The sequence below is a fragment of the Marmota monax genome, unplaced genomic scaffold (assembly GCF_021218885.2).
Source record: "Marmota monax isolate L192 unplaced genomic scaffold, Marmota_monax_Labrador192_F-V1.1 WCK01_AAM20220418_F8-fsc00123, whole genome shotgun sequence".
Lineage (NCBI taxonomy): Eukaryota > Metazoa > Chordata > Mammalia > Rodentia > Sciuridae > Marmota > Marmota monax.
The window spans coordinates 1,125,155-1,142,267 of record NW_026692159.1 but is presented as its reverse complement, the minus strand read 5'-3'; the positions used below and the strand labels follow the sequence as shown (position 1 = coordinate 1,142,267).

General features: G+C 36.4%; 1 long non-coding RNA gene across 2 annotated transcripts in view; it reads right to left on the bottom strand.

The window, feature by feature from the left end:
* Nucleotides 1–2,771: 2,771 nt before the first annotated feature.
* Nucleotides 2,772–17,113, bottom strand: part of LOC124076320 (uncharacterized) — a 153,863-nt gene continuing 139,521 nt past the window's right edge. For both annotated transcript variants that reach the window (XR_009224692.1, XR_009224691.1), the window contains 2 exons: nucleotides 4,399–4,587; nucleotides 2,772–2,863 (listed from right to left, as the gene is read on the bottom strand). This is a non-coding gene — a long non-coding RNA (uncharacterized LOC124076320). The remainder of the gene's footprint in view (nucleotides 2,864–4,398; nucleotides 4,588–17,113) is intronic.

Genomic DNA, 17,113 nt, shown 5'->3' with positions numbered 1-17,113 from the left:
ACACAATACCTTCATTTTATTTTTATGTGCTGCTGAGGATCGAACCCAGTGCCCTGCATTTGCTAGGCAAGCACTCTACTGCTGAGCCGCAACCCCAGCCCCAATAACATGTGTTTGTATGTAAAAGAAATTAATTTGCTCCCATTTTTTTCCCATTTGACCCAAGCTTTATGTGCTCAATTTGTACTCAAAAATTGTTCTGTCACACTGAGTTAGTGTACTGAAATCTGAAATACTTTTATTTCTACTAAAGGAAAAAAAAAAAAAAGAAAAGAAAAGAAAACATCAAGTTAATTAGCTAAGTCCATGCCACCAACTTGACTTAATAAAGACATGCACAGAAGATAATTCTCCTGTTACTTCTGGATCAGTGTAGCATACAGAATTGAAGAAAAGTAACAATGAAAGGACAGTGATTTGCCTTGCTAACATGACTTTGCTTAGTAAAACTGGCCTTGTATTCCCAGCCTTCAACATGTGGCAAAAGATTCTCAAAAATTAAAAAGTAGATGTTAACACACCAAAATTGAAATACTAAAACAAAATATTTAAGGCTCAATTTTATTAATTTGATAAGTAATGTATGTATATGGAAGCTGATTTATGTAAATATAGAATAAGCAAAATAAAATAAAAAACAATAACAACGTCTGAAAGCTATCCTCTATGGGAAGCATATTCTATATAGTAAATACTCCTGGGGAAAAAAGGTCCAGATTCTAGTTTACATGGAAAATAATTAAGATAAAATAGGCTTGAGGCTATATACAGACACTATAATACATAAACAGAATAAATTGCCCAAATCAAATAGTATTTATCTAAAACTTTGGTCTAAAATAAGCACATATTTGGCAACATCTAATTGATGGGCTATTAAAGATGTTTGGCAACTAAAAAAACAACAGAATTGAAAATATTCAGATCAATATGGTACCAACTAAAAAATAAAAATAAAAAAGGAACTGAAATATTTATTCTGAATATATCTGATGAAATCAGTTCAGAGTAATAACATCTTTAGAAATTATTTAGAATGCATTTCTGTAGGAAAGACTGGTTAAGAGACATGGGGTCTGGTGTATTTCATTTAGCATGATGGTCTCCAGTACCATCCATTTACCATAAAATGTCATAACTTCATGATTTGTGGCTTAGTAAATCTTCATTGTATACATATACCACCACATTTTCTTGATCTGTTTATCTGTTGACAGATATCTGGGCTGGTTCCATAACTTAGCTATTGTGAATTGCACTATTATAAACATTGATGTTGATGTACCACTGTAGTGTGCTAATTTTAGTTCTTTTGGATAAACACCAAGGAGTGAAGTAACTAGATCATCTGGTGGTTCCATTCCTAGTCTTTTAAGGAATCTCCATACTGGTTTCCAGAGTGGTTGTACTAATTTGTAGTCCCACCAGCAATGTCAGGGTCAAATGTTTTCTCTCATATGCATAAGCTAGACCAGAATGAGGGGGGGAAGGTTGGGGGGCATGAAAATAGAAAGGAAGAGCAGTGGAGTAGAGGAACGGGACAAAGGAGTGGAAGAAGGGACAGGAAAAGGGAGAACTATGGAATGAAACTGACTGAAATTATGCTATGTACATATATGAGTATACCACAGTGAATATCACTTCATGTATATCTATAAAGCACTGATTCTAAAAAGTACAAATAAACAGAAGGAAGAATCAACACAGTAGAGGAAGGGGAGAGGGGATGAGGAGGCAAGGGGAGAGAGAGGAGACTAAATTGGAACAAATTATATCCCATGTATGTATGATTATGTCAAATGAACCCCAATATTATCTATAATACACTAATAAAACATTAAAAATGAGAGACATAGAGAATAAAATGACCACTTCAAACATTTATCCAATAGTACTTCTAAGAGAAAAAAGAAAAGACTGGAGGAGATAATTCAAAAGTTCTTTGAAAAGATGATGATTTGGTATTTTCCAGAAAGAATGAAAACTATAAATCCTCATTTACAGAATGTCAAATCTCAAGTAGTGTCCATAAAATTAAAGTAATTTGGAGACAGATTTTAGTGAAACTGATTTGAAAACCTAAGTCAAAGCAATGATGTTAAAAGCAATGAGAATAAGAGATATATAACACACAAAGAATAAAATTCAACATGTCCATTGATTTTTCAACAACATAAAAATCTTGAAGACAATTGGGGAAATTCTTTAAAAAGTAAAGTGACCTGCAATATATTGACTCCAATAATGACCACAAGTTTTGATACCTCCTCACATCAACACCTTTTGGTAGTGCCTTCCTACACTGTTTACAAGACTAGTTTTGGCAGAGGGATAATAGCAAACTTGGAAAAAGCAGATATTTAAAAAGAAATATGCAGGCACCCCCCCCCCCACACACACACACACACACACTATCCTACACGATGACAACTGGAAGGTGTCTAGTCTAGCCTAATGCAGAGTGGCTTGGAGCAAAGCTGGCCTACATCAGCCAAAGCCATCCAGCCAAAAGACAGAAATGAAATCCAGTGAACAAAAGAGAATTGACCAGACAAGATCCTCCAAAAGAATTCAAACCTCACAAGTGAAATGAATAATGATAAATGGTTAGGTTTGTTTCTTTTTTTGGAACAGGTTAGGCTTGTTTCTTTTTTTGGAACACAAAATGAACTTATCAATGTTTATCCTTTGAGCCAGATTCCTGTTTGTTTGAATTTTTTTTTTTTTTTTTTTTTTTTTTTTTTTTTAGTTTGAGACAGGGTCTCGTTAATTGCTTAGGGCCTTACCAAGTTGATGAGGCTGGCCTCGAACTTGTGATATTCCTGCCTCATGCTGGGATTACAGGCGTGCACAGTCACCACACCTAACAATAAATGAAACCATTATATTCTGGATAGGTTTGTAGTGTAGTATTATTATATCAAAAGATAGCTGATATAGAAATTGCTATCAAAGTGATATATTTGTTATTTTTAAAAAATGGGAAGTCAGTGAAAACAGTAAATAGGAAAATTCTCTTTGCCATAAAGGCAACAAAAGTATCAGCAAAGAATTATAAAAATTAGTTTTTTTTAGAATTATAGAAATTAACCAAAGGCTTGAAGCAATCCTGGGAGAATTAGTGAGAAAAAAATAACTATATCATGGGAAATACAGCGAGTAAGCTTTGTTCCATTGTAACTTTCCCTATTTCTGTCACCTGTACTCCAGCTCCAGAGTAGCTATGAAAACCAAAGTGTACCCACACAAAGAAAACCAACATCCTAACCTGTGTGGACTGAATGATTATGTAAATCACAATTCATATGTTGAGGTTTTAACCCACAAGGTGATGGGGGTATTTGAGAAGTGATTTGGCCATGAGGGTGGATTGCTCATGAATGAGATTGGTATCTTTATAAAAGAGAACCATGAAAGATCCTTCATCCTTTCTCCTATATGTAAACACAGAAAAAACTTGCCTGAGAACCAGGAAGCAGGCCCTCTCCAGACACTGAATCTACCAGTGCCTTGCACATAGACTTCCCAGCCTCCAGAACTATGAGAAATATGTTGCTATTGTTTATAATACACTCAGTTTGGGGCATTTTGTGATAATAGCATGAATGAACTAGTACATTAGCAGTCACTGGAGAGGACTGAACAGAATTAAGAAATCTGTTGTAGACTGCAGATTTGTATCTCTCCCAAATTCATACACCTAGTGTGGCTATATGTGGAGATGTTATGTGGCCTCTAATGAAGAAATTAATGTTAAATAAGATCAAAAGGGTGGGAGATCATAAAGGTGGGACCCAATCTAATTGGATCATTATTTTTATAGGAGGAGACGAGAAAGCATGCACTCTTTCTCTTTCTGTTTCTTTTTCTTTCTCCACAATCAGAGGAAAGGCCATGTAAGGTTACAGTAAGAAAATGACCATCTGCAAGAAAGGAGAGTCCTCACCAAACACTGAATATATGGCCACCTCAATCATGGACTTCTAGCCTCCAAAACTGTGAGAAAATAAATTTCTGTTATTTAAGCAGCCTAGGCCACAGCATTTACTTATGACAGCCTGAGAACATAAATATAAGATGCTTCAAAGGCTATTTCCAGAGAATTTTCATTCTTTGACTTGTCTGATAGTAACATGGAAGTCCCAATGATGGAAGTCTCCCAATGGAAGACTCCAAGGATGTCTTCATTTGAATTACCCCACATATCACCCAGAAGGAGTAGCCTCTTCCTCAGGGGTGGCCATAAAATCTAATTTGTCAAATTCCAGCAGAACTATTTTAATTTCATTAATCCAATAGAAAATTCTTGACTGTCTAATTTTCCTCAAGACTTTTATTCACTTCAATTGTTCTATCAATGCTATCACCTTGAAGGACATGCTCCTGGAAGCTCCTTACCTACAACAATCTTAACCAACCAGTTGTCTTCTATGGCTGGTTCAAATTTGTCATCCTAGAATCTCCATCAGCCTTGTAAGGATTTCATTTATCTCTCTCCTGTATCGTGTCTCCTATTTTCTGCAGACGACATCTTTATTTTTTGTGGTTTACTTTTTCCTTTTGTGGAGAAAATTCTCTAGTAGTTTCCTGAAAAAAAGAAGCACAGGGAGATAAAAATTTTTGACATCTTATATTTCTGAAAATGTCTGCTTTCTACTGGTACATTTCATTATTAGTTTGTGTGCAAATCAAAACATAAGTCAAAAATCATTTTCCTTCAGAATTTTCAAAGCATTACTCCATTGCTTTCTGGTTCATAGTGATGATATTGAAAATTCTTAAGCCAACTGATTCTTGAACCTTTGTACTTGACCTATTTTTGCCCCTGGAAACTTGTACAAATTTTTGCTTTGTTCCCAGTGTTATGAAATTTCACAGGGATGTATCTTGGCATGAGCCTATTTTCATCTGTTTTGCTGGGTGCTAGCCTTTTAATCTATAAATAAGTATCTGTTGGCTCTGAGAATTTTCCTTATATTATTTTGCCGATAATTTCTTTCCCTTCATTTCATTTACTTATTGTCTTTCTAGAACTCATGTAATTTAAGCATTGGAGAAAATCTTCTTGGCAAAGAATAGGCACAGTGTTTCTGTTCGTGTGTGTACAAAATGGACAATCTACCATGGCTCAATATTTTGACATATTATCAAGAAGAAGTGTTTTTGTATTTCTTGGTGTTCACATTAAGTGGGACCTGATAAAGGAAAAAGGTCAAAGACTGAACTATATGGATAGCAGATAGAAGATGCAAGCGCTATTCCCTCTAGAACTTCAGTACATAAACACTTTCAAATCCTATGAAAGTTGACCTGAGCGTCAACATTCTCCATAGCTAAATATGAATGAATGGATTTTTACTAAGCTCTGGGATCAAAGACGAAAACGACTCTCTCTGCCTTCAGTGCGATCTCAGTCCAAAGGAAGACAAATAAAGATGATAAAAAAGAGGAATGGGTAACAGTGAACTTGGTTGGTATAGTTGGAGAATAGGGGGTCTCAGAATGCCTCCAATGTGTCACTTTGGATCATAACATGAGAAAAGTGAATCTTTAGTTTTTATGGAGTCACAGACCCTTTTAGGGAGACAATGAAATCTATGATGTCTCTTACAATAAAAATACACATAACAAACATGCCCATACATACACGTTGCTTACTAACTTGGAGTGTTGCACCAGTAGAGCTCTTGGTATGAAAGAATGATTAGGAATTTCCAGGCAGACAAGAGGAGGAAGGGCATCCAAAGAGGAAATATGTGTAAAAGCCTGGCAAAATAAAAGTCTCTACATTATTGGACTTAGGAGGCTTGTAACATAATTCACTGCGACTGGAGCATAAACTGGAAAAGGAATCAAGCACAATAAAATATAAAAATAAATAAAAGATAAAAAGACAGCCAGGGCTAACTCATAAAGTACCAAAATGTCAGTCACATGCTTTGTTTACTCAGAGACTAGACCTTGATTGAGAGAGAATTCCCACAGCATGTTGACCCTCTCCTAACTATTAAAAAGGATAACTGGAACAGCTACTCCCTACATGGAACACTAATTGATATTCTGAGAGTGAGGAGTTTCATTGGCATCCGCAGTAGGTATGGAGTGTGCAATGCTCACATCTTAAGCTTCTAGCCTCGTGACACAGAGGGGGGAAAAACAATGTTTGAATGAAACCTGAACAGCTGTGTTAATTATTTTGCTTCTTAATAATGTACAACAGAATGACAATCTTCAGTAAGTTGCAATGATTCTCAACACTGGCAGCAAATTAGATTTACCCGGGGAGCTTTCAAAAAGCATAACATGCCTACGATCCACCTCAGATCAACTGAATCAGAGCGCATGGGGAAGGAGTGGAGCCTGGACATCTGAATTTTGAAAGCCTGCCAGAAAATTGTAATGTAGAGTCAGAATTCAAAACTACTCTATTAAGGACATTACCCCACAAATATAAACTTTTACCTATTAATCCGGCCTTAATTATATGACACTGTTTCCATGCAGTATTATCCAACTCAAAAATAATTTTTAAAAAACTATAGCATATACATTTGTCCATTTGAATTGCTTTGCTAAGCTGCTAAGGATGTTACATGAAGGAACTGTGGGAACTGTTAAGGGAATAGAAGCGGCATGCTTAGGGGACAATATCAGGACTCACAGGCAGCCAGTCTATGCTGGAAATGTTCAGAGTGGGCCTTTTCACATTTTAGTCTCATCTGCTGAGTGTGCTGCCTGAGGCGATTGTTCTCTTCATATCTTGCAGATCTTTCTGGGGAAAAGGCTATGCGCCAACAGTTTTTTGCTAAGGGTCTTGTGATTAATTGGATGGCCTTTTATTTGGACAGTCTGAGGACAAGATTTCCTTTTTTGGCTCAGGAAGCCACAGGCAGGAGGCATGCAAAAATTAATATTAGCATAGCTAATAAGTCATTCATTGCCATAAAATATACAGAACCCAACATTTTAATTTCTGTTACACTCACTCTATGAGTTTGCAATTGATCATTTCTTATATTCTACATCATGTTGAATACCAAACATAGAACTGTAAGAAGAGGGTTACACAATGATTTATTCAATACATATCTATATATCAAGAACTGTGCTAAGTACTTAGAAAACATACCATGTATCTGTCCACAACATGTTCTCTTTCTACTAAATGGCATAATAATAGTGCATTGAGTCATAAAAGTTCATAAAAGAAGTACATGGCAAAAGAGGTGAGTTCATGGGATGCCATGATCACTTACAGCTGGGATGGGCCAGACAAAAGTCTCTTTGAGGCCCATTAGTGCTAGGATAGAAAGATTAGAAGAAATTCTGTAGACAAAAGGGAACTGGGTTCTCTTTTAGGGGGGAAAGGGGAACCAGGAAAATGATAAGATCAAGAGGTTGTGACGCTAACTTTAATGAATAGGGTCAATTGAAGGTCTGTAGCAGAAGATGCAAGATAAGTTATCAGTTGTATTAAATGGTAAAAGCAAGAAGCCATGGAGGCTTGGACAAGGAAACTGGAAGTAAAGATTGAAAGGAAAAGACAGATGCTATAGAATCATTACAGTGATTCTGTAGCGGCTCACACATGCAATCCCAACAACTTGGGAGGTGGAGGCAGGAGGATCACAAGTTCTCAGCCTCCCTGGGAAGCTTAGCAAGATCCCATACAATTTCTTTTTTAAAGGGATTGGGGATGTAGCTCTATGGTAGAACACCTCTGGTTCCAAACCCTGTCTCATATCAATCCGGAAGTCAGTGTCAGGAAATCATTAGACTGGATGACTTATAAAATGGTTTCTAATTCAAATTCTATGATTCAGTTAATGGTAACCAAAAGTATCATATTTCAAGTTCAATAGTGTCCTTTTCATGTTCTGTTCAATGATCTTATAAATAACTCTCCCCCAAGTCACCTCTGCATTTCTCTCAGCCATGGTGATCTAAAGCAAAAGTCTGCCACTGGCGTCAACTTCAAAGGCCTCTTCTCCCAAGTCTTCAGAGAGCCTCAGGCATTTACAATAAACACGGCTTGGCTCTCAGCACAAAAGATAATAGCAGGTTTGACTCCTTTCGGCCTGAATGTTGATTAAGACTTCAGTAATCATCCCCCACTCTATACAAATCCAAAATCAAAAACGCAGATTAATTTTCAGAGAACAGAAGGAAAGAACAGAAAGAAAAAAGGCTAATTGCTAAAAGAAAGGAATCATGAAAGAAGGTTCACTGGCCAGCTCATTTGGATATTTTTATATCTAAAGTGGTCACATATCCTGGTATTTTCGAGTCCTCTTAACGAGACATTAAAGTATTACATCAAATGGGATGCTTAAAAAGAACGACTTAACTTATAACAGGTGAAGTTTAAATACCAGAATTATGACTGGCTTAATGAGAGCTCTGATCTGTGGGCATGTGCCTGATGATGTTTTTCTAATTCCACAAGCAGGGCCGGGAGCAAAGTTTCTTCTACTGCTGGGTCTGCTTTATTGAATTTCCTGCCTGTCCTAATTCTATATATTTCCAATTAGCTGACCTTCAAAGCTGATGTTAGTAGAAAGGAATTGTTTTCTGACAAGCTAACATTTTAAGGCTAATGGTTTTTTAATAAGCAATTGAGTTTTCGGCATTCAGCTCTTGTTATGTTTTATTGGGTTTTGTGCTTTAATTCGGTATGTGAGTTTTGGCATGACTCCATGGCAGGTGCAATTTTAAAAATGGAATCAATAAGATTCACCGTGATGTATGATATGAGCATTCGAAGCTTAGCTTTCAAAACAAAATACCATGGTCCTACAAAGAAAATGTGTTGATTCCTTAGGGCTTTCCCTTTGGAAGCTCTTTGAAATCTTATTCACACTCCTCCATAATCCAAATCCACCCTCTCCTAAACAGTTCTTACTCAGATCCATGATCTCATCTCTTCCTTCTTCAAGGAAATTATGTGCATCTATCAGGAAAGTCTGAGTACAGCTTGTTTTCCTTTTTAAAAATTTTCTAGTACTTTCTACAGTACTATAATTAGTTTAGCTTAATAAATCTTGGTTAAATAACTAGTTGAATGGACTTTTCCTCTCTTCATTCTTCTCTGACTCACTGTAACAGGAACCCCTCCTTTCCAAGTCCAATACCTGCCAACCATGAAGAATTATCAGATTCTACCCCCTCATGCCATCTTCAAGATCTTGCTTCAGCACGTATTTCTTCTTAGTCTAAGTGTCTTTGGTCTTGATTTCTCCATCAGACACTTAGTGGCTCTCTATAAACACAGACAAATGTCTCAATTTTGTTAAATACTCTGAAGGAGGAAGAAAGTGGAGACGGGAACAAGAGGCATGTGAGAGGATACCGGGTTGGATGGCAATGCTCTATTGTTTAGTGTCTGTGTGGCAGATATAAAGCCATGTACTTTTTTGTGTATTTTTCATATTTGATTTTTTGTTTTTTGTACCAAGGATTGAACACAGGGGCACTTGACCACTGAGTCACATCCCCAGTCCTATTTTTTTTTTGTATTTTTATTTAGACACAGGGTCCCACTAAGTTGCTTAGCATCTCACCTTTGCTGAGGCTAGCTTTTAAGTTACCAGCCTCCCGCTTCAACCTCCCAAGCTGCTTGGATTACAGACATGGGCCACTGCACCCAGCATACTTGAGTTTTATTTTTAAATAAAAGGTAAAAAGAAAACAGAGGGAAAAACTCATAGGTAGGATGATTGCAAATGTTGGTTACTGGCTTCAGAAAGTGAATGACTGTAATGACTAAGTAGGAAGTTCTTCTGCAAGTCGGATGATTTCCAATGCTTTGTTTTCAACAAAACAGAATGACTAGCAGCTGTCAAGTATATAATTTGAGGTTTCTAACTTACAAAGAGTTCAAAGAATAGAGCAAAATTGCTATTAAAGAAAAAAGAAAACCTCCTTCCATTCATATATACCTATTTTATGGGAACAAAGTCTCTTTGGCTCTTCCATCCATAAAAATAAAGAATCAAAATAGAGTTGATAAGGAACCTTGTCTCATTTGAGCAATTAGTATTAATCATCTCTGTTTACAAGAGTGAATGGGAGGGGGGCAGCAACAGTTCCCTGAATCTCATTAAGAAATGTATTTTCAATGGACTGGGGTTGTGCTCAGTGGTAAAGCACTTGCCTAGCATGTGTGAGGGCACTGGGTTCGAGTCTCAGCACCACATATAAATAAATAAAGGTCGTGTCCACCTACAACTAAAGAAAAAAAAAAGAAATGCATTTTCAATAAATGTTAATACTTTGTTTAGTAATTATCTTCCAAAAAGTTTTAACATTATTTTCAATCAATTGTAGGGATGTTATTAAATGCAATGCTAACCCAACTCAGAAGAAATTTAAAACTTGTGTTACTTGAAACTAGTAAAAAATTCAATCAGCATATATTTTTCTGAGATGAATGATAAGGTGATCAATAAGAGGTCTTTTAGGCACTAGAAAATCATAGCCTGTCATAGACAAATCTTAGAAAATATAATTTTTTAAGCCGTATTTGGACACATTACCTTTATTTTATTTCTTTATTTTTATGTGGTGCTGAGGATTGAACCTAGTGTCTCGCACATGCTAGGTGAGCACTCTACCACTGAGCCACAACCCCAGCCCAGAAAATATAATGGTGATGGGGTGAAGGAGATCACAAAGAAAACATACTGTATGATATATTCTTTATATTAATTTCAGACAGGCACAAAACTAATCAATATCAAGGATCAGCAAACATTTCCAGTAAAGAGCCAGATAGTATTTTACATTGTAAAGCCTTATAGTCCCTCTGCTAATGACTCAACTTCAGCTTTCATCATGTGTAAACAGCAAACACAACACATAAATGAAGGAGCACTCTTCCAATGAAACTATTTAAATGAAACAAGTTGGCAGGACAGATCTGGCCTGTGAGCTTGGTGACCCTTGGTGTATATTATAAAGGAATACATATGTATGGCATCACAAACCTATGCTAACTACTGCCCAAAGGCAGAGTTACAATTGGCCAGGGCTTCAGAAGAAAAGTCTAGGGAAATTATTTATTTCTTCATCTCAGTTGGTTACTACCCGATTGCATACTGTAAAAACACTTGTTAAACTTTACATGTTTTATGTCCTTTTTATATCCTTTTTGTGTATTATATTTTACAATGAAGTTCTTAAACAATTCTTCTGTTACATATTGTTCAATGACACTGTACAGATGTTTTATTAACTTACTTTTATGCCAATAATGAATAAAATACTCCCTTTTTGTTTTTGCCCATTCAACAAAATATATCCCTAGTGTTTCAATATCAAAAAATCTCAGTTTTAGGACTTTTAACTAATCATACAAGGGAAAAACTATATATACTCAAAGAAATTTACCCCTGTTATTGGTAGTGGCAAGATCCTGGATAAAACTGAAGTAGCTACTAATAAAAGGTTTGTAAAATAAACTATGGTACATTATGTTGTCATTAAAAGTCAAAATGTAAATTTGTATTTACTGACATGTAGACCATATCATTAAATGAAAATATGTATGTTACCAAATAACATATAGTATGATTATTCTATATGTGAGATGATCTATGTATGTAAGTTTGTGTTTAGAAAATATTTTTTCAAGTTCTGTTTGTGATTAACCTCAAGGACTGGATTAAAATTAAAACTGTATTTGAATCCAGCCTGAACAAGAATGCTTCTTCTGCAGATATTTTCCTTCTTGGGTCTAATGCAGTCATAGGCAAGTGTTCAGAGCAACAGTGATTTGGCTCATTGTATATTATGAATCAAAATACTGCACTGTACTCGGTCAAGAGGACCCTGCCAGAAAATATTGTGATTTATTAAACTGTCTTCCTAAGCATGATAAAGCAGCTAAAGGAATAATTCTCAACATCTTCTCCCCTGCTTGGATCTTAGGAAGCAATAAGCTAATAAGATCTAAGGCTCCCACTTCTGGTGTGTCAGTCTTGGGGAGAGGGTCCAGTAAAAGGGTGGTTCTACTCTGAGTAAATGAATATGAATCAACTCACTTTCAAGCTGTTGTAAATGTTCTCAGCCCCAGGTACAGTGTGAAATTGAGAACACCCCAATAACTTTGGGATTCTTCTTGATCATATTGAGAGGAAAATAAAAAAGGAGGATGAATAACAGAATCTATACAACAGAGCCTCGGTCCAGGAGCCATTTACTTTGCATTGACAATAAATAGCTTTCTTCCCATTAGCAAGGATTTCCAATTCATCAATCTTCTATCAAGGGCTACTGAAAAGGGAGAAAGAATTGGCAATATTGTGTAATTTGATGTTATTTTAAAATTTTCTCTTTTTGCCATTGTGTTAGCTTTGATTGGCTTTAACCAAAATACCTGACATAAACAACTTGAATGAGAAAAAGATTACTTTTGGCTCAAGGTTTCAGTCCATGATCAGTCAACTTCACTGCTCTGAGCCTGAGGTGAGGCAGAATATCATGGTGGAAGGTCCTGGCAGAGGAAAACTGCTCATCTCAGGGTAGCCAGGAAGCAGAAAGAGAGAGAGAAAGAGGTCAGGTTCAAGATGTAGTCTGCAAGGATAGGTCCCCAGTGACCTGCTTCCTCCAACTAAGTCCCACCTCCCAATAGTCCATTTAGCCATCAATGGATTAATCCACTGATGAGGTCAGAGCACTCATGAGCCAATGGATTTCCAAAGCCCCACCTCTGAGCATATGAGATCTTTGGGGACATTCTGGATCCAAACCATAACAGATAAGTAAATATTACACACACACACACACACCCACACACACACACACACACACACACACAGAGAGAGAGAGAGAGAGAGAGAGAGAGAGAGAATGAGAGAGGTTTTTCCCTCATGTGTAATACTAAGATTTGAATTATATAAAATATTGAGAAATAAACTAAAGTTATAAATGCCTGCATAGATAAATGTTAGCAAATGTACTTACCCAAACAATGGTGCTTGTTTTTCCATATTGTTGCATTTTAAGTGTTTTTTACCTTGTTCTTTATACTTTTTAATATTTTTAATCTTACAATAAGTGTGCATTATTTTCACACAAAATCATAACCTCTTAAAGCTATTTTTTTAAAAAAATACTTTCCCTTGAAAATACCACCCCCTAGAGCTATTTCTCTCCCGTTCTTTTTTGCTTATCTCTTTTTCCTCATTATGGACTCAATTCTTTTCCAACAGGAATTCCACCCCTACCAGTCCACTGAAAATGTGTTCTCCAAAGTCAAACTTTATCATTACAAAATCCTCAGTCTTCATTTCCTTTGATTGCTCTCCCCAGCATTCAGTATCATAAACTCCTCTTAGCTATGCAAAATGTCTCCCTTGACTCTTCATTCCCTTGTTTCCCCCCTAACTTTATGCCTGCATTTTATCTCTCTTTGATTGACTTTATTTCCTCTGCAGGCTGTGAAATATAACCCTAACCTCCATTCTTAGGACACTGTCCCTAGCTATGCCTCTTGGAGATGACTGTCCAGCCTGCATTCAGCATTCCCAGTGCTCTCTGACCTTCACCTGAACCTCTGCAACCTCCATTTCCACTGGGATATCTTGATATTACCTGAAACCTAACATGTCTGAAACTGCATCTAGTGCTCTAAGGAATTTTCCCTCTAGATCTTCTCCTTTCTGCCTACAGAACTAGGTCACAGTTTCATTGCTTTTGCAATAGCTTCTGGTCAAAAACAAAAGCCACAAAGTGATCTTTATCTACGAAGATCAAAACGGAACAAACATTGCGTCCAGATATAAGAATATTTATTGTTTTGGAGCTAATTTCATAAAAGAAATCAGGCTAATATAGCATCATGTCAATTTAAATGTAGCCATAAAAGTAAATTCGGTTCCAAATTTGGAGACAGTTCCTGGAGAGGAGAGGAATGTGTTCATTACTAATATTAACACTTGATCTTCCAAGTCATTTGGATGAAGAACCATGTGGAGCTATAAGTCTGCTTCTCAGCCTTCATATTCAGTCTTTTACCAACTCTTAACAAGCTTTTTCTAATATAATATTTTTCTTTGTCCACTGCTTTGTTATACTTCACCTCCCACAAAATTTCTAATGCAGGTCCTGTTCACTTTATATTAAGATGTTCCAACATACCAACATAACATATATTCTTTTTTTTTTAACATAAATTCTTTTTTTTGTGGTGCTGGGGATTGAACCCAGGGCCTTGTGCATGCAAGGCAAGCACTCTACCAACTGAGCTATAGCCCCAGCCCACATAAATTCTTTCGTTTCTGGTATTTAATTGATCTGAAAGACGGCTATCTGAAGTAACATTTTGCAATATTTATAAAATATGTGTAAGTAAAACAAATAATCAGCAATGTAACAATGGAGACAAAAGAAGAATTTGGATCCTAGGTTATAAAGTACTTGTACTACAAATAAAGCAGTATATTATATTTGAAAATATACTTGTATAATATTTAAGTGAATATTGGAAACATTAGGAAAAAATCCCTTTTAGTGATTCTTTTAAAAAAATAATAAGGGCTGGGGTTGTGGCTCACTGGCAGAGCACTTGCCTACCATGTAAGCACCACATAAAAATTAATAAAGTTTTTTTTTTAAAATAAGAAGAAATATAAATGATGTGATCAGAGAAGAAGTAAAACGGAACCATAAAATGCCTATGAGTCCATACTGATACAAATGATTATACAAATAAATATTGAGAAGGAATAACTCATTCTAATAAAAGAATCAACATTTTTTTAAAAAGGTGCTAGAACATTCAGTCTCTTAACTAACACACTTTGCATCCCTCCATTGCCTCCTATATTCTTTTCCTGTTTTCATAATTTTAACTTGCTTTAGAAAATATTGTAGGGGCTGGGAGTGTAGCTCAGTGGTACAGTCCTTGCTTAGCCTGAGATGGATTCCCCAGGGTGCCTCCCTGCTCCTGAAAAAAACCCTGAGACTTACAAGATAGAGTCCACAAACCCAAGTGTTGAAGGCCTAAAAAATCTGATCAAAAACTGCCTTTCCCTCTAAAGAAAGGAAAAACAGCATTAAAAAAATGCCTGATTTGCCTTGTAGAAGAAGAGGCAATATGAGAGAAGAAACTTTAAGAACAGTTAAAGAAACAGGAATTTTTAAAAATACTTATTACATAAGATAAAGAATTACCCTTTTTTGGGAAATTTCACTAAAAAACTAATAATAATAATAATAATAATTGCTTATTATTATTAGTTTTTAGTTTTTTGAGTGAAAAGGAGTTCTGCTTTCTCATCCTGGGGGAGAAGGAACCAAGTTCATTACATCTTAAATTTGTCAGAAATTAGCTTTCCTGTGAGCCAGAAGTGGGTTGGGGGGAGGTCTGTAGGAAGCAATGGCATTTTTATTTACTTTTACTCTCTGGGAAAGGGGATAATGCAGTTGCAGAAAGTAAAATCACGTTTCGAAGGTTAAGATTCCCTTTTATTGCACTTAGAATAGTGTGATACACAGAGCAGGTTCTTGAGTTATTATTTTTTTTAATTGTAAACTGGTAAATTTTGTGTTTATCTTCAAGGCTAGTTTAAATGTAAAACTGTTGTTTTAAAACACCAGAAAATTAAAAGATTTGTTTTATATTATGACAGTTAAAAAAATGCTTTCCCAAGTCAGGTGTGATGGCGCACACCTGTAATCCCAGAGGTTCAGGAGGCTGAGGCAGGAGGATCTCAAGTTCAAAGCCAGCCTTAGCAGCTTAGCGAGGTTCTAAGCAACTCAGTGAAATCCTGTCTCTAAATAAAATACAAAATAGGGCTGGGGATGTGGCTCAGTGGTCAAGTGCACCAGAGTTCAATTCCTGGTACCAAAAACAAAAACAAAAAAAATGCTTTACCAATCTAATCCACCATTACAGTCCTTCATAAAATATTTCTGATCAGCTTTTTTTAAAAAAAAATAAGTGCTGTATATGAAAGACATGTAAATAATATGTGGATAGGGAAAAAAATCTGTGAAATCTGTGAAGCAGATAGCATGGGTTGTAGTAAGTGCAGAAAAAGCATGCCTGGGGGACCAAAGTTTAGGGGTGAAATAAAGTAAGAAGTCATTTAGTAACAGAAAGAAAACTATGTTCAATGTGCAGTTATAATGAAAAGGTAAGAAGATGTTCAAACAAAGTAGAAGTACCAGTCGTGTAAGATAAAGAATGATGAGCAAGCCTTCGATTGGCAATCTGAAGGTCAATGATGAACTCCACACGGGCAATATAGGTACAGAGGACAGGTTCAAGTCTGGAGTGATTTAAGCAGAGAAGAGAATATTGGAAAGAAGAAATGAACAATTGACATCTTTTCTAAGTGATATTTTTGGGGGAGTACAGGGGTACTGGGGATTGAACCCAGGGGCACCTGACCACTGAGCCACATCCCCAGCCCTATTTTGTATTTTATTTAGAGACAGGGTCTCACTGAGTTGCTTAGGACCTCACCGTTGATGAGGCTGGCTTTGAACTTGCGATCCTCCTGACTCAGCCTCCAGAGCCACTGGGATTACAGGTGTGCACCACTACCATGCCCAGCTGCTTCCAAGTGATTTTGCAGGGAGGAAATCAGAGATATTGAATTATAAATGGAGAGATATAATGTGAAGAAATAGTTGTTATTTTATTTTTTAAATGGAACCTACTTTGGCATATTTGGGCACTAACAGAAATGGACAAAGTGATGTAAGGGAAAGATAGAGGAACCAGAAGAGTAAAACAGACAGCCATCCATCCAGTGCTCTTGTGGAGGGAACACTTGTTGATGGAACAGGGACACTTGCTCAGTTGGAAGAGAGACAGTGAACAAACATGAGGCTTAGAGATTTCAGTCCAAAGATGGAGCAGGCTCCTTTTTGGGCTTCCTCCCATTTTCTCAGTGAGGTACATGACTGGGAATAAGGGGGTGGGGGAGGTGGGGGAATAAAGTTTATGAAGAGAAAAGGTATGAAAATGAGGTCTCAGTGCAGAAGTGAACTTGCTATAGAGAAACAGTTGAAATTCCACGGAGTATTGAGACTTCATTTGCATTTTGAGACCATTAGTTTAAAGCGAAATTCACTTTAATTTAAAGTGAAACCAGGGTGCCTG